Genomic DNA, 22,661 nt, shown 5'->3' with positions numbered 1-22,661 from the left:
GAAATTTAGGTTTGTCGCAAAATCCGCTACATTGCTTTTTTTTCATTGTTTGTTTTTGCTGTTTTGGATGCAAAAAACGGAAAGCTAAAACACTATACCACTCAAATTTGCTGTAAAAACAAGCAAATTTGCGGAATTCGCAAGAGTTTGTGGAATCCACAAAGAATTTAAAAAAGACACGTATAGTGAAGCTGAGCTGTTGCGGAATGCGCAACTTCAAGCAGAATCGGCAAACTGTAAATGGAATCTGCATATTGTTATTAGAATCCGCGTTTTGTTTGCGGATTTCAAATTCATATGTAATAGTGTTCTAATTTATATATTTTTTAATTTCCCAGTAGTTACCAGCGACATCAATCTCAATTACTGCTAAAATTTGATCAGCTACCAGTTGAAATACGAAACGTTCGATCTCAACTCCTGCCTCAACCTACACACAACTTCGATCTCATTTCCTGTCACACCCAACTTCGATCTCAACTCCTGTCAACGCCCCCAACTTCAAGCTCAATTCCTGCCAACTTACATCCAACCTCGATATCAATTTTTGCCAACTTACTCCCAACTTCGAACCCACTGTAATCTCAAATAAGAAGGAGAGGTCTTTCTCACGGGACCTCTCCCCAAAAAACCTCTGAATCACCTCATCTCAAATACTGATGTTGATTACTGAACCAAATACAGAACCAAATACTCATTTTCTTTAGTCTTTGTGTTTCCAACAATCCCCACAAATTGAAGAAAATCTCAATTTTAGTAAATATTTTGGGTGAACGATGCTAAAGGTTGACATCCACCGATTTAGTTAACTAATGTTTTAAGATTTGATTGTGGATTCCGCTGACAATGGTTAAGCGCTTGTTTTTAAATTGCGAATTGCTATGGATAATAATTCTGATGCGAACTTTTAAATGTTCATTTAAAAGTTCAGAAATAAACAAAATTGCGGAACCCATTCACAATTTGCGGATTATATATCAATTAGCTATACTCGCTGGTTGCAGAGTCCGCGACGGAACAGATGTGCCGACAAAGTTTACATTAAAGGTTTTGTACGCGGAATCCACGAAGTTTTTGGAGCATATTTATGGATATGTCTTTGAAATTCGGGAACATACAGTCACAAAAATCTGTGCCTATCCCGTGCACAGTTTGGCCTCGAAATGTTTGGTGCAAACTTTTAAGAAACTTACTTCGAAATAAAAAAAGTTATCGTGATTTCTCAATCTGTTTTTAGCTCAAAAATTACCCTGACAGTCGTACAAAATGAAAGCAGACAAAATTTGACCAGAAATCTTATAACGTGCATCGGTACGATTGTCGTTTTGCTAAAATCGTTAGTATAGCATCTCAGATCGAGTTACTAATCAATGAGACGAGCCCAGTTTTCTTCGCGGATGTTAATGGTCTTCTGTGTCGGGAAAGTCAACCAGAGATACCTTGAGCAAAGACAAACTCTCTTGTTTGCAGGCAAGTGTGTCATGCTGCTTCTGATGATTTTATTTCCGAGCACTTGTAGTCGAATAAAAAGTTCAACCTTATATTGATACACATAATTATTGGTAGCAGATAAATAAAACGTGCGATCAATGAAATTATTAGTCGACAGAGGTCATGCAAGGTTGAACAAGAGCAGGTCATGGATTTTAAGGAATGGGAGGAGTGGTGGACTTTCCCAAGTACTTATAAAGTATATTTAAAAAAATTTAAGAATTTTCTTTTTTGTAAATTTCAGTTAACATGCGCTTTTTTGGCGTGCGATGACAAATGTGTTGGTGCGCATAATGAGCAACCGTTAGGACATAATTCAAATCGACTGGTCAGAATGACATGTCAAAAGTATTTAAAAAGAGCAATTTATCCTGAAGAAAGTTTCTGAAAAATAAGGACATTTTGCCTTAAACCTGCTCTTGAAATCTATCATGGTGGAATAATGCTTTCTATTAAAAATAGCTTTCAGAAGTCCTCACGACGAATAATACTGAGCGCGATTATTTGTTTTCCGGTTCCAACGCCATCTGCCTTCTTGTGTGTCCCCCACCATCCTGCCGAAAAGAAGAAACGCATCCAAGAAGAGCATTTCTTCTTGAGGCCAGAGAGTGGTTTCTGGAAAGTGCGGATGGTGAATATGACAATGATGGGGTTGATGAGAGAGTAGGTGTACTTCAGGGTGCGTGCCAGTGCCTGTAGGATGTAGTAGGGCACACTGTGTCCAATGTGGGCCTCTCCTGCAAAACAGCATGAGGTGGCTTTTTTACTCGACAGTACAATACTTTTCTATTTCAGAAGACGAATTCAGTTTTTGATCTACAGTCACGGGACATAGAAGTTGCAACTTTTTGTTTTCAACGAGCAAATCGGAACAAAATTATTTACGTTTTTTTTTGTTTTCTCTGCAACTTTGTAAGATACAGGGTTCAAATTTTGACAAAAGATAGATGAAATTAATTGGAACCGGCTCAACTGAGCCAAAAAGAGAGAAATCTAGTTTTGAAGGCGTAACTTAGCCAGTATAACATAAATGATTTTCGGTGTTCTTGCTGTGGAAGCAAAAGGTTCAAATTTTTTTTGATGACTGAAATCGATCGTCAACGCAAAAATATTCAGACATATTTAGCATTTTTTTATGCCGGACTAAGAAACTCTATTTTTTCTGTTATCGGTAATCTTTAGGCGGTACAAAGAGAAAGTCACGCTCATCAGCTTACCAATGAACTAGTTGAGCCCTTATATTCAAATTCCTTATACTGTTTGAGAGGTTGTTCGCAAACAGTATACTTTTCCCAAACAGTATAACGAGTTTGAATATATGGGCTCCAGTTCGTTATTTGGAAAGCTGATGATCGTGAGTAATTTTTTTATACAGATTTATACAGAAAAATTACAGATAACAGAATTAACCGAGTTACTTGTTCCGGCATAAGAAAAATGCTGAAACTTTATGAATAATTTTGCGCTGATGATCGAATTCAGTCATCAAAAAACTGTTCTAGCAAATATTTTGGAAAAATTACTGCTCCAAGCCATGAACAGGACCCTCATTAGCAGTTGCGTCCAATTTTCTGGTATATGCTCTCAAGAAGTTTTAGTGTATAGGTCGTCAAAACAGACATGACCGTTTCTTGACGCCGGACCAAGTAACTCTGTTATTTCTATTATCTGTAATTTTTCGTCAATAAGAGAAAAAATCACGCTCAGCAGCTTCCCAAAGAATTAATTTGAGTCCATAAATTCAAACTTTTTATACTGTTTGGGATGTTGTTTCCACAGCAAGAACACCTCGAAAACTAGCAGCAAGAACACATCGAAAAAACACTTCCAATTAGTTCCATTTACTTTTTGTCAATATTTGATCCCTGTAGCTTAAACAGCTGCAGAGAAAACAAAAAAATGCGAAGAAAAATTTCTTCATTTGCCCGTTGAAAACAAAAAATTGCAATTTTTTTTATCCCGTGACTGTCATAATCTGCAAATCCATCTCCTCCACATTTAGAACGTCTTTGTAATAAATGCGTAAAAAGCGCAAAAGTAATGGTAAGCCTTGAGCTTAAACCCAGAAGAGCAAAGAGTTTCGAATGAAGAGAAATTTAACTGCCACAAGCGGTGCGACCTGTAGATGGTTGAAAGAACAGGCGGTTTCTATCCCCCCCCCCCCCGTTTCATAACTATAGAACAGAAAATATTTATCTACCTTCGTAGTATTTCACTACTTCCGGGTCATCGTCAAACAATGCTTCGTAGACGAAAACAGCATAGTTAGGCAGCCACAAGACAGTCCAGAGAAGACTAGTCAACAGAAACGCCACGGTCAAATTCTTATTCCGATTTGCATTCTGACGAACTTTCTTCAGTCTAAATCCGACAAGAGAATAGAGCACAACACATATTAGTGCTGGTAGAAGAAAAAACAGGATTCCATCAACCACATATCGAGTCACGAAATCATTGTAAAAAGACTTGTCGCAATGGTACATGTCGAAATATATAACAAAGGTGGACTTCGCCGACCACGAGATGAGAGAAAGGATAAGGATTGTGAGAGTAATGCAGATGTATTTTCTGGCTCGGTTTGTGAGGTACTGTTTCGCGGTTGTCGGGTGACATACGAGGATGTATCGCTCGCAGGCCATGATGAGCAGGCAGGGCGCAGTGCTACAAAAAACTCAGTTTGAGAATTTTATTTATTGTCCAACCCGGGTCGAGGTTTGCGATTTATGTTTCGACATGTCAGAGTTAGATCGACAATCCATAGTCGAGAAGGCCCTATAGTCGAACTCAAAGTCGAAACATGAAGTTGGATCGGTTGAAGCATAAAGTCGAACACAAAGTCGAAACAAAAAGTCGAATTGGTCGAAACATAAAATCGATCACAAGTTTACAGCACAGTTGCTAAAGCAACCGATTATTTCTTTTTCCGAAAACATAAACCAAATTATGTCCTGTTGGCCTGTGTTTTTCAATTTGTGTTGAAATTTGGGTTACTTTCTGATTTTCTGAAAAAAAATTATTCGGTACTCAATTTGTCAGTTTTTGGGTCAAATTTTACTGCTCCAAGTGATTTTCAAATCGAGCTAAATGAAGCACGTATTGTCAAATATTAGAGATCTGGTTGTGAAAATAGTCCTAATTGAAGTTGCTCTCATACTTGAAGTTGGTTCCGTGAAATCTTTAAGACCTCGTTTGAATATTCAGTTAACATATGTGTACCTGTAATCATTTGCGATATCCAGCACAAAATTCTGCACACAGAATGAGAACACAGAATCCCTCCCAAGCACACTTCCTCTGTACCACTTAGCCAACTCTCCTCCATAGTAGAATCTGTCCTCATTGTCCTTCATGCGAACCAAAGCATCTTGCAGAGTCTTGTAGAAAAGCACCAGGCCACAGCTGATGAGATCGAAGAAAGACTGGATTGCAACTGGATAGTATTTCCACTGACGGACTTCCTTCACCAGACAGATGACAGCAAGGAAGTAGACGTTGAACAATGTACACGCAAAGGCCATGATGATCTAAGTAAGAGAAAGAAACCGTACAAAAAAGATTTGACTTCTTGTCCCTAGTTCAAGTTGCTGTTTCAGATATAGTGAAATCAATTTGGTCTTTTTAAAAAAGATTCTCAAAAAATTAAAAGTTTTTTATTACAATTCGCTTTTTAAGAAACATCTCAGAAACATCCCTTGGTGGCAATTGCAGAACTTTTCAACCGGCTAATTACTCTTTCTTGTAAATTTGTTCAGAACAGCCCTTGTTGCCTCAAAAACAGTCTTCTTGAGTTTTCTTACTGTTGAAAAAAATTGTGTACTCACTTTCTTTCAAGGTTTACAGTTGATACAGGAGTTTTTCGAGGGCGGATGTTTTTTGAAACTTTCGTCCATACCTTATCAAAACCCTTTTTCAAACCGATCAACTTGGTTTTCTCTGCTTCCCTGTTACATTACAAGACACCATTGCTATGATTCCCATTCAAGGAAAGTATATTCTTGGGCTAAACTAATTCAAAAAACGGTAATGTCAGTAATGAGAACAATGGCAGTAAAAACTGAAAAATCAATGATGACTAACCTCATAAATATCAGCCACTACAACTATTTCACTCTCAAAATTTGAAAACCAGCGATAACTGGGGGTCTCTTCAGGCTTCCCGGGTGCAATATCTTTAACAGGGCTTGAAAAGTTACCCATCGTTGTACGAATTTTTTCTCTGGTTTGGAGAATATGAACAGATATTGGTATATTGTCTGATGCGAAATATCATGAGCTCCTTATGGCTCCGCCTCGAGATATGATATGATCAAAAACAAATCAAAGCATGTTTCTGAACGGAGTCTTTGTTTTTATTTTTGACAATTCCAGTTTATTCTAGTTTTCATTTTGTAGAGATGTTTGGTAATATCTATTGTGTGAAAGGAAATCTTTTGATTGGTTTTTACGCTTACAAGAAGATCAAATGTTATTCATTTTCAATTTGATACAGTTCAAACCTTTGTTTTGAATTTGAATAGAGTTTTTGATACATGGCATTTCAGTACATTGCTGTTTTTAATTTAACCTCATTGTTGAGAGCAGGGGCGGATTTAGGGGGAAGGGGGGGGGGGCGGCGCGAACGCCCCCACCCCCCTCCCCTCAGGGATTCGACACCCTGCCGACCCAAAGGGTCCCCCCTTTGGTACTTTTTAAGAAACCCACTTTTGGCCGACCGACCCTAAAATTTTTCTAAAGGCGCCTTGGGCGCCAATATTTACTAATTTTGAGGGGGGAGCGCGCGCCGAAAAAACTCAATTTTTTGGTCAAAATTTTCCAAAAAGTGCCTAAAAACGCTTTTTTTGACTGTTTTTTTTCAAAAGTTTGACTGGGGCGCAGAAAATTTGGCCAAAATAGGGGCAAAACAGTGCTTTGGGAGAGCTCAAAAAATCAATTTGGTCGACCTAAAAAAAGGTCGTCAAAATTTTCGATTTCTTTTTGAAAATCCGACCCCCCCCCCCCCCTCGAGAAAATCCTAGATCCGCCCCTGGTTGAGAGTAAGTTTTTTTCAAAAAAGGAAGACTCTCCCATGCAATATCTGATGTACATAAACTCTATCTTCTCCCAAAAAATTGTGTTAATGGTTACTGCCTATCAAATGAATGAAACTGCTCTTCTCTTATAATTTTTCCAATTTTTGAAGAAAAAAAGTTACGGAATCTTTGCGGTGGGGGTGTTTTTTAATCAATTTTCAACTGTTTAGCCAATTTTTTTTATACTTTCAGGAACATCTTGGTGACATGATGTCAGTATTGAAAAAAGTAACCTAAGAATTGCAAGCCCCCAGAACTTTTCGAGAAAACGGGCAGTCTATTTGGTCATTTTTAGGTATTCAGTGCAAAATTTAGATTAACCCATAGCGTAAACGCCTTAGATTCAATCCAATTTGAAGCCAGGAAAAATTATTGAACCACCCTTTAATTTAAAGATGCGAGTTTTATCGTGTTGTACACGGAGGTATCATTTTGTGTGGAGTAAAAACTTTACAAATAAAAATGGAAAAAATGCAAATTTATTAAATGTGTAAATATTCTTATGAAAATCTTAAGATTTGGCTATAATATTTTTGTACACTTAAAAGGGCAGACTCATGTCCAGACTTTCCAGGCTCAAATTCTCGGCGCGACTATGCAATTTGGGTCTAAATCCGGATGTGGCACGATCCTTAAAGTCTGAACATGAGTCTGGGACCTCGACCTGGGCATGATAATATTTACCTTTTATAGCGCTTGAGATGTTAACATTGTGATTTGAGGGGTTGGAAGATGTTAACTTGGTTCTGAACAATGTTTTACATGCTGCTTTAAATAATTTTAAAGATTTTTTTCTACATGATCATTGAAAACGGATGCTGTTGAATTGATTCAGCAATCTGAATATTCATGGGTTTGATTTGATACGATCAGTCTTGACTTAAATTTAAAGTCAGCCAGCAAAAAAATATTGCTTTGCTTTCAGTTTTTCTTTTTGTTTTTGAGTAATATATATGCCTGGTGTGGTTTTTTTCCCTAATTTTCACCAATTTTACAATGATATCGATTCGGAAATCTTGGGATAGCCAAGCGAATTTACTTGCACTGCAGGGTTTTTTCAACGCCTGTTTTTCATAAATCTTTTCTCTTTTCACAAATCTTTACACAGTAAAAAATTTTGCAGTGGGCAGCAGAATTTGCCGAATTGTAATGATAATATTCATTGAGTTGGATTGTTTTTTTGTTGCCAAATGTTTTTTGCGCTTCGAGGGATTTTCACTGCAGTTTGAACTGAGCAATCTGCTATAGTGCTGAATTAATTAGTCAGATAAAATGAACTAAAACAGAAATTTTACACTCGTGTTTCTCAAGTTGGGATATATTTGGACGCAAAATGATGAAGATAAAAATTGTTTGGAGTTTTACCTTCTTTTTTACGAAACTTTGAACTAAAATTACACTCTCATATTGGGTCAGTTCATTTGGTTCAAAATTAAGGCGATAAATAAGTTCAGTTATAGTTATTCTTGCATTAAGGGCCCCTGTTTACCACCTTATTTTTGAACCAAATGTATTTACCCGATTTAAGTGTGCAATTTTAGTCCAAAATTTTGCATCAAAATTGCCTCATATAAAGCCGGTAGAATTCCTAGCAGTCTTTTTCCTCGTAACTTTCTGGCAATTCATTATATCACAAAAAACAGGCATAAGCGAAAAATAATCCAACTCAATGAGTCAATATCATCAAAATTCTGTGAATTTTGCTGCCTACTGCAAAACAAAGTCACTTAAGTAGCCCAAATGTTTGAGAAACGAGAAAAGATTTATAAAAAAACTCGTTTTGAAAATACCCTGTAGACTAAAATGCGGATGTCATAGCTGCTCGAAAAATAATTTGGTAGTTCCAGTACGCAAACTACTTATGCGTAGCAAATTATCCGCAATCGCAATCGTTCAAAATTGAACTGAGGCCAACTTTAATTAGTTATATTAGTTCTACTCAATTCTTAGCACTTGCAGTTGATTTTGCCAGTACAAAATTACAAAGTACCAAAATGAATATGAAGAAAATCTATTCGAAAACTATACCAGCTAAGGGTATGTCAGAACATTCAAGGCTTTGCCCTGACCTGGTTTACGAGCAGTCTTGTTTTTTTCATCAGGTTATTAAACAAGAAGTTTCACAAAAAAAACTGCTTTAAGCGGCCTTCAATGAAGTTGATGGTGATAAAATTTTGAATTACGAAAGCTCTATCAATAACCTTTTTTTATCAGTTTTCACATCCATCAAGGACTCATCTTTTATTATTGGGTTTTTGCATCTTCGTTACGCAAATCAAATTAAAATCTTTTTTGTGCCTAATTAAGTTGCTGTTTAAGATTTATTTTCAGTACCGGTTTTAGTGGGGGAAGGGCTATCGGACGCCTCCTCGCAGAGATTCGACCCTCTGAAGACCCAAAGGGTCCACGCTGATGGTGCTATTTTAAGACAGCCATTTTTGGCTGACCAATCTAAAATTTTTTCTAATTGCGCCTTTGACGCGAATATATATACACACATATATATATATATATATATATATAATCATATATATATATATATACTAATAATTTAAAGGAGGGGCCGCGTGCCAAAAAACGCAATTTCGAGGTCAATTCTTTCCAAAAAACCTAAAACGCCTGATAACGCAAAAATTTGAAAATTCGCCTGAAGCGCAGCACAAAATTTGGCCAAGTTGGGTCTTTACAGTGATTTGGGTGATTTCGGAAAATCAATTTGGTCGACTAATTTTTTTGAAAATCTGTCCCACTCGAGAAAATCCTAGATCCGTTTCTGTTTAATTTATCGAAATACATTGCTCTATGAGCCCAAGTCAGGTGTTTTGATTTGAAATCGTTGTACAAAATTTTGCGTGAATAAAAACACCAGAAAAAAGTTTCTTAGAACATCTAAGGGATGGTCCGAACAACTATTTGAAATAAATGATCAGGCATCCACGAATCAGCATCAAAACAAACTAAAAAAATTTTTTTTTTAGTAAATTGAAAGAAATTCTAAGAGGCAAGTGTAAGTCAAACTCAGATTTTACAGTAAAAAAACTTCAATTTTCACATAATTAATTAATTATAGCAATATCAAATTATAAGAAACAAATCAGAAAAAAAACTCAAATAAATTTGAAATTTTTCCATGACTTCTTACCATAGATTGTCACCGTGTATTCTTCCTTAAATAGAGATAAATAGTAATTAAATCTTACTTTTATTTTTTTTTAAGTCAGTGCGTTATCTGAGGATATATTTTGTCGAATGTGCTTTTGGTCTTTTGAAAAAAGATTTTTCTATGTATACTATAACTAAACTAGAAAAAAACGATGCAACTATTGGGTGTAGCTTTTACAGTGATTTCTTTTTGAAAATTTGACATTTTTACCCAATTTCTCCAACAACTTTTTAATAAAAATCCTTCAGAGTCCTACAAAATTTAACTCAAAGAATGTCACAAAAAACGCTTCGTTTAATTACCAATTTATAGGATACGAACTTTTGCCACATTTTTCGTTCCGCTTTTTCGTTACCTTACCTGGTCATTTTTTTCTAAGTTTTTCAAATCTGCAGAAAGAAATAGACCCGTTGTTGAAGAGTGCAAAATTTGAGAACTCATCATGTGCACGCTATTTGCGACGAGCTAACTAGATAAAGCGTTACTTCAAGATTGAAGAAAAACACATCACTTTGTGCTTGAAATTGCGCGTGGGGAAGGATATTGTGTAGGGCGATCATACTGTGTTTGTTGATTCAACCTTCCATTTTTCTTCAAATCTTTCTATGGAGTCCTGATAGCCTGATATAACCAACATATAATTTTTTATTATCCTTCTTGTTGCTTTAGATACACAAAAAAGACTCTAGATACTTTAAAGTTTTGATCGCAACCTTCAAGGCTCCTCTTTTACAGAAGCGAAAGTATTTTAGATATATTCATGGTCATATCTAGGATTTTCTCAAAGAAAGCCTTATTAACATTTTTTATTTCCAAAATTTGTCGATCAAACATATTTTATGATATCTCCTAAATCACTATAAATACCAGAGTAAAAAAAACATAGTAGCAAAATGCAGTTGGTTGAAACTGTGAGAAAAATCCGCCCCAAACTCCCTTCCGCCCGCCTTCCCCGGAATCTGTTTCTACACATAATTTGAATGCAGATTAAATCTAGAGTCAGCGAGTTACCGATTTAAATTTTGAATAAATTTAAGTCCGTAAATTTTGAAAATTAAAAATAAATTTTGAATACAGAATACAGATTTTTTTGAATACAGGAGATAAATTTTGAAAAAAGAGATAAGTTTTGAGTACAGATTGAATGTAGAATCAGCGAGTTACGAACTTTGGAATACAGACTCAAAAACACTTGAGTGACCACTCAAGTATGTTGGGCACGATAGTCACATTTTTGTCTCAAAAAACAAGAAAACAAGGTTAAGATCTACCGAAGATCCAGCAAAAGAGGATCAAAACTTCTTTTGTGCAATGACTGTGAGCCACAAAAATAACGAGATAGGATTAATGAAACAACAGCAACGTTTCAACAACCAAAAGACGATGAGCAGTTGTAACCTCATCAAACAAAAGTAACTGAAATCAAAAAGGCCATCTGTGTGCTAAAGGAATCATTTGTAAAGACGCGGTTACCAAACCCCAAGCAAAGCACATAGATTCAGACCAACCAACAGCAAAGTAAAAGTGGAACCAAACGCCCAGAAAGCATTCGAGTGAGAGGGCTACCTGAAAGTACTTTAAAATTTGAACGTGAGCGTTATGAGCACAGAATGAGGGATGTATCTAAAACATTAGCCTTCTGTCAATTGAATGTAGGATAACCGAAACAAAACGTATCGGGTCCTATCAAGAGGGACAGGCATGAACAAATGCCTCAGTTGCTAAGAAATTTCCTAGACGACTGATTCTCCTGTCCTTCAGCAAGCTCGAGAATTCCGGCAAATTAGAGTTTGTGAGCATAGAATTGAATGCCGAAAAAGCAAGACAAGATTTTTCACTGCTTGGAAAGGATCCAATCTGGAACACTAGGAAACGAGCTCAAAATTTGTGATCTGAAATTGTATAAGAAGATTGGAAAAGAATTGGAAAAAGTCCAAACGAACGAGGGAGCAACATCGTCATGACTCTCCGTAAATCAATTTGAACATAGATCATTCTTACTTCTGTTATTTTTTAAGGAGCCTTGAAGACTTCAAAACGTGTGGACTTCTCAAATGTCATTACAAATTGTAATCACTTCGAAAATGTCTGTTTGACGGAAACCTGGTACTTGACGGAAACCCAGTATATGTTCAGCTTGACTTCAACGACTACAAGTGCCTGATATGCTGCATCTACAGTGCCCCAAAAAACAGTCCGTACAGATTTTCGCCACTTCTTCTATCAGCGCTCCTTGAATGTATGGACGAGCTTTGTCTAAAGCAAGTAATAAATCTCACAATTATTGTAGGAGACAACAATTTCGACAGAACAAACTGGAAATATATGGAATCCTCAAACTTTGTTGAAGCCAAAAAATAAGATTTGTATTTCGATCACAAGCGCAAAAAAAAACAACTTTATATAACTCCAGCTAATACTAGAAACCCAGTATTAAATGTAAGTGTCGAAAAAAATGTTAAAGAACTCTACAAGTCCATTCACCAACCGTACAAGCTTAAATTGAACTTGAGCGACTGGTTCAAAGTGACAAATACCTACCTCTCAAAAATTTGCAAAGTATTTAGCTCTCTTATTGTCATTTGTCTTCAAAACAGATGCAAATAAACATATCTACTATACCTTATGGAAAACGAGAAATCTTATACGCCTGTTTCAAGATGGAGACAAACAAGATATTTCCAATTATTGTCTCATCTCGCTTTTCGCCTGTATGTCGAAAGCCATCGAAAAATTAGTTTTTGATAAAATATATAGAGTATAGCATGGGTACACGAAAAATATGTCTACAATTGCACAAATGGCTCTATACTTGAGTGACGTGTATGACTATTTTTTCGAACACTGACGGCTTTGTACCTTGATTTCGAAAAACCGTTTGACAAAGGAAGCCATGAGAAGTTAATAGAGAATTTACAAAACAATGATGTTGTAGGAAAAGTACTGGATCTACTTGAATGCTACCTTAGATTTCGAAAGCAGAGAGCCAAAATTTGCTATTGCTTTTTCTCAAAAACTGTTGCCAAGAGTGGCCAGAATATTTTAATGGTACAGACAAAACTTGATGACAAAAAATATCAAAAAAAAAATTCTGAGCCTGAAAAGAAACACAAGCATCTCGCTAAGTCAAAAACCACTGCAACAAACGGAGACGTAAAAAGATTTCGTTATAATTGTGTCAAAGGATATGTCTTGGTCGGCAAACGCAGATAGAAGGTGAAAGAAAGCAGTGAAAGCGTCTCTACTATTAAACGAAACATCGCAAACGGTAAAAATTGGCATGCCAAAAAGTAACTCTATAGAAGCTACTTCGTCCCAATCATCTCATACGCAGCACTTTCATGGAAGACCAAAAGATCAGACTTGAAGATGGTCAAAAACATAAATGAAAATGCTTCAAAGTGGATCCTGGGAACTAGAAGTTTGAAACTTAAAGAAAAGTTAAAAAGTCTCCCACTTTTGCACTATCCGTATATCATGAAAAGCACGTTCTTTTAATGTTTTTTGACATAATCGAAGTCAGATACAACATCGAGTGGGAATCTTTTGTTCATACCCAATGCATATCGGATGAAAACCAAAACGCAAGAATTGAACTTCTTTAAAACGCGAATTTTGTCTAAGCAATAACAAAAAACAATTTCTGGACAAGAGATACATTCTTAGCAATTGCAATTGGAAAAAAGATTATGTTCAATCTTGACCAATCAAAACATCAGAACAACAAAATCGCTGAAGTGTACAATAACTATTTCATGATTGAATATAACCTCGAAAACATTTGCTCACGGAGACTGACATGTCGATGTCAAGTTTGCGAAAATCGACATAAACTCAAATGAACTTTGGAAAATTTGGAATTCGGGAACAACAACTCCCTTGGATGCTACCCTAAATTCTGTTGAAAAATTATCAATGATATTAAAGATGTGTAAATTAAAAGAAATATTTTTATCCAGGGCCGTAATGTCTTCTGTAAAAAATCATAATAATATGTCTCGGATTGAGGATATTGCACCAAGATCACTTAAAAGAGCGACATAAAACTATATTTAGTCTATTTTGATACGTCTCAGAGCAAGTATCAAAATTTGTGGATTCCCTTGTACAGCAAAAATCTTGGAAATAAAAACCTGCATGAAAAAATAGAAAAAAAAGAACAAACCTACCCTTTGGAAAAGTTATTTTTTGATATTTGACAGAAAAAAATTCTGAACATTTTGTTTATCAGGTCATTTTTATCTTGAATTGAGTGGTGTAAAATCTGGTGGTTGAATTTTTTTTCGCTCGTTTTTAAAACGTTTTTTAAAAACTTCTCTAAAATTAGGCAACAAGAAATTCAAACCGGACAAACTAATAAGGCAGGTGCAACTCTAGCTGAAATCCAGTTTTTTGTGACAAATTTTGTGGTTATTGGATCTTGTTTACAGATTTTTTTGTGGCGTTTCCCAAGTATTCACTTTTCTGTAAAATAATTAAACTGGCATTCATTCTATACTGGTTGCGCAAATTTTTAGCATGTCAGAGATTTAGTTTTTTAAATGAAAAACAATTATGTTGTTGTCTGATATTTTAATTGGCTCACTTTTTGATCATCTGTTTTTGTGCCAAATGAATCAATTTGTTTAGTCAAAATCTTTCTCATCCAAAAACCAACAGCAGTACTGGCTTCTTTTTATAATGACAAATATCCTATTTCGATTTTTTTTCATCTTTTTTAATTTCCTGATCTTAAAAAACTTATAAGATTTTTTTTTTTCTGCTAAAACACTCTCCATTGAACTAAAAATAGACCTCTAAGTTCATATGACTCTTATTTATTAGCAAAATTACTTGGTCGACCGTAACAATTTTTTATCAGATCTGAATATCTGCAATGAGTTAGAGTTCATTGGTCATTCCGATAAAACCTTATTTCTTCAACCACGTTATAACATCATCTATAGGGCTACGTTTTGACCAAAATCAAATTAGCATGAATGTCAAAAATTTAGTTTAAAAAAATTGAAATAAAATTCTCAGAAGTTTTTTGGTTACTACCTTAAAGCATTGGTAAAATTTTGCAATTTTCAGACTTTTTGGAAAAATTTGGCATTGGAAATTTTTTTAAAAAAAGCGTTTTCAGCAAAAAAGAAAGCACAAGCTGTAGTTTTTTAAAACAAAGTAGTTAATGTCCTGTAGTGGCTGTATTTTTTTTTTTTTCATTTCAAATTTTCAAATGCCTTTTTTGTTTCTACAGGGTTTATTGATTCCAAATGAAAAAATTTGGTTGAGCTTGAAACGTTTTCAATTGGACCGGAACAATTTTTTACAGCATTTTTTTTAGCCGGAGTCAAAAAATTATACTTTGAACTTGTTTTAAAATTATCTGATGTTTGATTATTTTTTAAAAAAGTTTACCTCCTTTTTTTATTCATGTTCAAATTTTTTATTGTGATTATTCGCTTCAACCTTTCAGGTGAACGCTTTTTTTAAAGATTTTAGAGTTATCACAAAACTTTTTTGCATATGACATTTTTCATAATTTTGATAAACCAAGCTTTTTCGAAGGGATTAACAATCGAGTTTTTTGCCAACGCGTTTTTTTTTCTTTATCAATCCAAACTTTTTGAAGTTTTTTGGGTTTTCTTCAAAATCTATCAAAGTTTGGCCTATCAAATTTTACTCTAATTGTCAATCACTGGTCTAAAACTGGCCTTGAATTCTCAAACTGACTGTTAATGGATTTTAATTTAGACCAGCAACTAGTGGTATAATTTTGAATGTAATTGTCTGACTCGGTATCATTGTTCAAATCAAGTGTTATTGTGTAATGATTACTAAATGTCGAGTTAACTTGTTTTGACCAGTTTGATTAAAAATAGAAATTGAAACACAGTCTCTGTGGCTTGCTTGTTCTGGGCAAGATTTATTTCAAAAAACAAGCAAATAATTTTATGAGAACATTCTTTCTCTTGTTTTTATTGAAGATCAAGTTCAATTTCGAACTACAAGGTGTTTCAAAAAACTCTTGAAAACTCGATTTCAGCTAGAATTCGCTCCTGCCTTATTAGTTTGTCGAGCAGCGCGTTTCCGTATTTTATTTAACAAGACAGGTTTTTTTTGTTTTCTATTCACCTGTGTTCAGTGGGGCTTTTTGCCAACGCGTTTTTTTTTCTTTATCAATCCAAACTTTTTGAAGTTTTTTGGGTTTTCTTCAAAATCTATCAAAGTTTGGCCTATCAAATTTTACTCTAATTGTCAATCACTGGTCTAAAACTGGCCTTGAATTCTCAAACTGACTGTTAATGGATTTTAATTTAGACCAGCAACTAGTGGTATAATTTTGAATGTAATTGTCTGACTCGGTATCATTGTTCAAATCAAGTGTTATTGTGTAATGATTACTAAATGTCGAGTTAACTTGTTTTGACCAGTTTGATTAAAAATAGAGATTGAAACACAGTCTCTGTGGCTTGCTTGTTCTGGGCAAGATTTATTTCAAAAAACAAGCAAATAATTTTATGAGAACATTCTTTCTCTTGTTTTTATTGAAGATCAAGTTCAATTTCGAACTACAAGGTGTTTCAAAAAACTCTTGAAAACTCGATTTCAGCTAGAATTCGCTCCTGCCTTATTAGTTTGTCGAGCAGCGCGTTTCCGTATTTTATTTAACAAGACAGGTTTTTTTTGTTTTCTATTCACCTGTGTTCAGTGGGGCTTACTGTGGTTACCGCAATTTTAGTAACTAAAATTTTTTTTTACATCATGCAGCTATTAATATGTTCTGTTAGCACGTCAACCTCTTTAAAAAAGATTAAACTGCTTATAGTTCAAAGTTCTCAATGAGCTGGCTGCATTTTAAGGCCAATTGAAATTTTTTATTGAGAATTTTTTTTAAATAATTGAAGAAAAAGTTCTTTTGATTTCATTAATTTTCATTTGATCACCCCACATGCTATTACAAGAAAAAAAGCTAATGTAATAAGCGTCTCGTATCTCAAAAAAAAGACAAAATTATTAGCCTCAACTCAGTTTCAAGCGTTTTATTCCGCATTTACGCGCGATATGAGAACGGAAATTATACCACGTTTATTATCCCGAATTAGTCAAATTAACAAATTTTGAACCCTCAAATTTTTACAAATACTGGTCGCAAGTGATTTCAAAAAAATTTTCAGCTCCCAATTACATTAATTTTTAGTGGGTATCAAAAATTCGTCAAAAACGGACGGTTGGCTAAACAAAAAATCATGCATCTGAAAATTATGTACCAGAACTTCGAAACTCAGCTTATGTTTTAGGGAGAGAGATCACGATTGAATTTGGAAACTTCTTGAAGGAAATTTTCGAAGAATTTTTTTTTTAATAATTGTCCATTCTATACGTGCCTACTAATCATTCGTCCGACGTTTAAAAATGAAAACTCAAAATTAATAAAATATTTCAATCGTTTTTTGTATAGTTTTTGTTCCGACTTTTGAAAAAAAAAAACAGAATTTTCATGATTGGATGCGTTTTTTTATTCATTCATTTTTCAAAATTTTAAATCGTTTTTTAGAAAAAAACTTTATGACATCTGAATGATATTCTTGTCCGGAACTCAAACAAAAAAGTTCACTTGCGATAAGACTAATTCGGCTAATTTGGGATAATTGACGCGCGATATACTGCGTTCTAGTAAAACGCAAAAACGGCAGGTTAAATCGTTCCCAATTAAAATTACGGCAAATTTTTTGGTCACATTTTTAGGATGCGAAACCCTAAATACCTCTCTTTGAATGAAGAAAAAAAGACGAACAAAATTTTTACTTTTTTTTTCAATTTTTTAAATCGGTTTTTCAACTTAAAACTTATTAATTGGTCTTAAAGTGCAGTCGGAACATTCAGGACTATGCTTCGATATACGAGCAGTCTAACTCGCCGATCAAATTTTTCATATATTTTCGTCCAAAAAGTATTATAGTAAGCCAGGGGCGGATCTAGGATTTTGTCGAGGGGCGGATTTTCAAAAATCCTTCTTTTTCAAAAATCCTCACAAATTTTCTTTTTTTCCGAGCTCTCCCAAAGCACTAAAAAAACCCTGTTTTGGCCATAATTTCTGCGCCGCAAAAAAAGCAAGCAAAAAAGGCGTTTTCGGCACTTTTTGGAAAAATTTTACCAAAAAATTGCGTTTTTTTGGCGCGCGCTCTCCCCTTGAAATAAGAATATTTTGACGCCGAAGCCCCTTTAGAAAAATTTTAGGATCCGTAAACCAAAATTAAATATCTGAAAATAGTTCAAGGGTTGGCAGTCGGCAGGGGTTCGAAGCCCTGAGGAGGGGGGGGGGGTAGGGCGTCTGTTCCCCTGCCCCCCGCTAAATCTAAATCCGCCCCTGTAGTAAGCGTTTGTGCAAATGGGTGACACGCAGGGGCGGATCTAGGATTTTCTCGAGGGGGGGCGGATTTTCAAAAAATTTTCGAAAATTTTGACGACCTTTTTTTTTTTTTAGGTCGATCAGATTGATTTTCCGAGCTCTCCCAAAGCAGTAAAAAGACCCTGTTTTGGCCAAATTTTCTGCGCCTTTAGAAAAATTTTAGGGTCGGTTGGCCAAAAATGGATTTCTTAAAAAGTATCAAAGGGGGGACCCTTTGGGTTGGCAGGGGTTCGAATCCCTGAGGGGGGAGGCGTCCGCACCCCCCCGCCCCCCTCCCTAAATCCGCCCCTGGTGACACGCCATATATGCTCAGTTTCTATGCGAATTCAACTGCCAAAACTACAGCTCCGATAAAAGAAAGTTACGATTAAATAAATTTAAAAACCTCCAGTCGTACTAATCGAAAACAGTTCAAAACATCTTCAAATCTGCCATGCATTAACTCAAAAGCTTTTCAAATGCACGAATTGGTTAGAGAACAAATCGGTTGCTTATCTGAGTGATTTCATTAAGAGGCACTAAGCCGATCAAGAAACCATTGAAACGTTGCTGGTTACTTGTTAACTTACGAGGTGATAAAGCTAGCAATGCAAAAGCAAAAAAATGTATCGGTTCATTGAATTTTCAGTTTTCAGCACCTAGCTTTTCAAAAACAAAAATGGTCAAAGACATAAAAGTAACGATGTGTTTTTTTTTCTAAAATATTTGACAAATTTGTAAACAAAAGGTACAACAGAACTAACTATCAAGTATTTTCTTTTTTTGGAAGTTTCATTGCACACATGCGCGAGAAAAGTCATTATTAGAATGTTTGAAAAATGAAACTAAAAATCAAAATTTTGAAAACGCCTTCGGTTTGAAAGAAAACGCTCATATACGGTCAGAAAATGAAGGTATGAAAACCGCAGAATTGCCTGTGGTTACGATTAATCAAATGACTCAGCCTTCGGCTAAAGTTGGCTTCATTAAATAAGTTACACATGAATCGTTGCTTGACAATCATTGATATGAGTCGCGGATCTGGGATTTTATCGAGGGGAGGGGGGGGGCGGATTTTCGAAAAATTTTCGAAAAATTTCACTTTTTTTTAGGTCAACCAAATTGATTTTCTGAGCTGTCCCAAAGCACTAAAGAGACCTTGTTTTGGTCAATTTTCTGCGCCGCAACCGAAATTTTGCGAAAACAGGCCAAAAAAGGCGTTTTTAGTCAATTTTTGGAAAATTTTGAATAGAAATCGCGTTTTTTTGGCGCGCGCTCCTCTCCCAAAATTAGTATATGTTGGCGCCGAAGGCGCCTTTAGAAAAATTTAGTGTCCCTCATCAAATATGGATATCGATATATCTAAATAGTTCAAACTGGAACCCTTTGTTTCGGCAGGGAGTCGAATCTCCGACTTAACGCATAACGATCTAATGCAATTGAGCACAATTGAAGATTCAAGACATTAGGCGATTACGTCTCAAATGGCATATTTCCCAAATGGCATAAAATGAGAAATTTCCCAAATGACATAATTGTGATGCAACAATTGCATTGAAGAATATTTTGAGAGATCTTTTTTTACTGAACAATGTGTGAAAAGTTGTAAAGTTGTCAATTCAATTGTTGTTTGATATTATCTGGAAAACTTTTTAAAGAATTTTTAACAAAAGCATAAGTGGCTAGTAATTTGTTTGGTGTGGTCAATTTGGATCTACTTAACAATGGCCCTCCCTTTGGTATCTACTTAAAAATTGCCACCCCTATTAATAAAAGCAGTGAGCTAGCGCTAAAGCTTTGTATTGAGAATTATAATTTTGCTGCAATCTGATCGGTCGAAAATGTGTTAATTTGATGTCAAGACTATTTGCCCCAAGTCAATTGGCCCTACGCCAACTTGTCCTATACTAACTTGCCATACATGGCAACTTGTCCTATGCCAACTTGCCCCACATGACATTTTGTCCTATGCAGTTTGTCCCATACTTAACACTTTTAATTGATTCTTTGATGTTCAAATTGAGGACCAGCAAGTGCTAATGTACACTGGAGCCGTTTTGAGATAACAAAAGACTAATCAAAAATTATTGAAGCTGAGCCTTAAAAAAAAACATAATTTTTGGTAATTACACGCCAAAATTTGACAATAATCCACAATTAGCACCTTTGAAACAAAATCAAACACAACTATTCTTTCATTTTGCTTTATCGTTTACCATTTTGTTCTACATATCCAACATAAATACTATGAGTCAACTTACGTGGGGAATATCTCAACAAAATAAGAGAACGCTAATTATTGACGGACACGTTTCACAAAAAAGCAAACGACAGAAACTACTGAGCTCTGGAGATGCGCAAGATACAGTTCACACAAATGCCGCATGCTCGCCGTCACAGCAGGAGATGAACTCGTATCAACAAAAAATAAGCGCAGCCACGATGTTAGACCTGGGAAAATTGAGGAAAACCAGATCATGCATCAAATGAAAAAGGAGGCCAGGTAGCAAATTGTACCTGTTAATAGTAGTGTAATCGCCACTTGTCTCCATGAAGTAACAGATGAGAAAGCTGTTCAATTATCCTTGCCCTGCCGTGCAGCAATAAACAGAACTTTTCGCCGCCAGAAACAGAATTTGGTCCCGTCCTTGCCAATCATTAAAGACAGGCATTTCATAATTCCGACGGAATATTCTGATTTTTGTTTATTCGACAGTGGAGTAATGGATCCTGAGCGAATTTTGATTTTCGGTGATGGAGATAATGCTCATGCCCTCCGAGTCAAAAATTCTCTTTGGCTGTGTGACGGTACGTTTAAAATTTGCCCAATGCAAATTTACCAGCTTACCAGCTCTGATAACGCGTAACCATCGAGGATCCTACTAGATTTTGAACGAGATGCCGTAAACGCTTTTACCAGTGCGTTTCCGGAGTCTTCAATCAAAGGCTGTTACTTTCACCTCTGCCAGGCCTTTTTACGCAAAGTTAACGAGCTGGGTTTAAAGAAAGCCTATGAAAACAACTGCGAGCTGAGCTTAGCACTGCGTTTAATACCCGCTCTCAGTTTTGTCCCAACTGATTTAGTGGAACAGTCGTTCGAGAGCGTCATTGAGAAGATTGAGCATGTGGTGGACCAATTAGATCTTTAGCAAAGCCTGTCAGATAAAATTGACGAACTTGCCTCATACTTTCAGAGAGTTTATAAAACTGGCAAAACAATCGGGCGAAACAGCAGGCAACCGTTATTCCCTATGAGTCTCTGGAACCATTCCCAAGAAGCAGCAGAAGGCTTGATACAAACGACAAACGCCGTTGAAGGTTGGCACCTTGGAGTGACAGCCACCCAAGACTCAACACTTTCCTGAATAAGGTTCAAATGGACTCAACAAATCAGAAGTTTAACATTTTGAAGGCTATGGGGGGAACGCAGAATCAAGTGCGGAAAAAAAATCGGGATATTCATGCAAAAATCTAAAACATTTCTAGTAATTTCAACAAAGACCATGTTGCTGACTATTTATATGCACTAGTTCATTTAACTCTTTCGTAATTTTTAAATTGTTGGCATGATTTCCACTTAATTGTCGGCATTTTGTTGCATTTTTAATTGATTTTTAAAAAATCACCACTTTTTCAACTTATAGCCATTGTACAGGGTTCAAATTTTGAGAGCTGATAAAGGCCAATTCTGCAATAATTTTGCTCTTTGCCTCACCCCGCCCCTTTTCTGGGTTACCCAGTAAAGGGGGTTTGAGGAGCGAGGCTGTACCTGCGGTTTTCCGTTTCCTTGATTTCAAGCTAGAATTTTTTGACTTCTTCAAGTTTTGAACTCTTGACTTCTTGATTAAAAGTGTTGTGCACTATTAACTATGCTATAGGAGCTTACAAGAACTGCAATCAATCTTTTGAAATGTTAAACTCGACATGAAAATTGCATTGAAACTTTGCCGCTTTCATTTTGATCATTCATGCTTTGAACTCATTTTGATTCAGCACATGTTTTAATGATTCCGCATTTTGTTTCAAGCTTAATTGTTCAACAAAAAACTTTTTCATCTTCATGCCGACATTATGTTCTACGAGGATAACAAAGAATCTGGGGCAAGTTTCATTTTTTATTATCTGGGACAAGATGGCGTTGGACAAGTTGTCATCTGGGGCAAGTTGGAATCGGAAAAGTTGGGCTGGGACAAGTTGACTTGGGGCAAAATGACATGTGACCGTTATTTTAATCTACTTAACAATTGCCCCCCTCCCTTTCTTAAAAGGGACAATTGAAGGGGGGCAACTAAAAGGGGGGCAATTGTTAAGTAGATCCGTCAACTTTTCCAGCAAAAATGTCACTCAACATTTGTTTGGAAACAATAAGTTCAAATCTTGTTCACACATCTCGTTCCGAAAAAAGGAGAAATTGTAGTTTAGAAAGCGCGAGTGTCATGGAAAACTTGAAATTTAATCCATTTCGGAAAAGTTCTGTTTTTATGCCATATGGGAATTATTTCATTTGGGAAGTTACCATTATGCGTTTACAATTCGAAGTAGAATTGATCTTCTGCAAATAGAA

General features: G+C 35.7%; 1 protein-coding gene across 3 annotated transcripts in view; it reads right to left on the bottom strand.

Annotated features, from left to right (window-relative positions):
* LOC134842977 (isocitrate dehydrogenase [NAD] subunit gamma, mitochondrial-like) overlaps window positions 1-22,661 on the bottom strand; it is a 342,547-nt gene that overhangs the window by 100,309 nt on the left and 219,577 nt on the right. The gene's annotated exons all lie outside the window — the stretch shown is intronic.

This window comes from Symsagittifera roscoffensis, chromosome 3 (assembly GCF_963678635.1).
Source record: "Symsagittifera roscoffensis chromosome 3, txSymRosc1.1, whole genome shotgun sequence".
NCBI classification, from domain to species: Eukaryota; Metazoa; Xenacoelomorpha; order Acoela; family Convolutidae; genus Symsagittifera; species Symsagittifera roscoffensis.
This window is presented reverse-complemented; position numbering and strand designations above follow the sequence as displayed.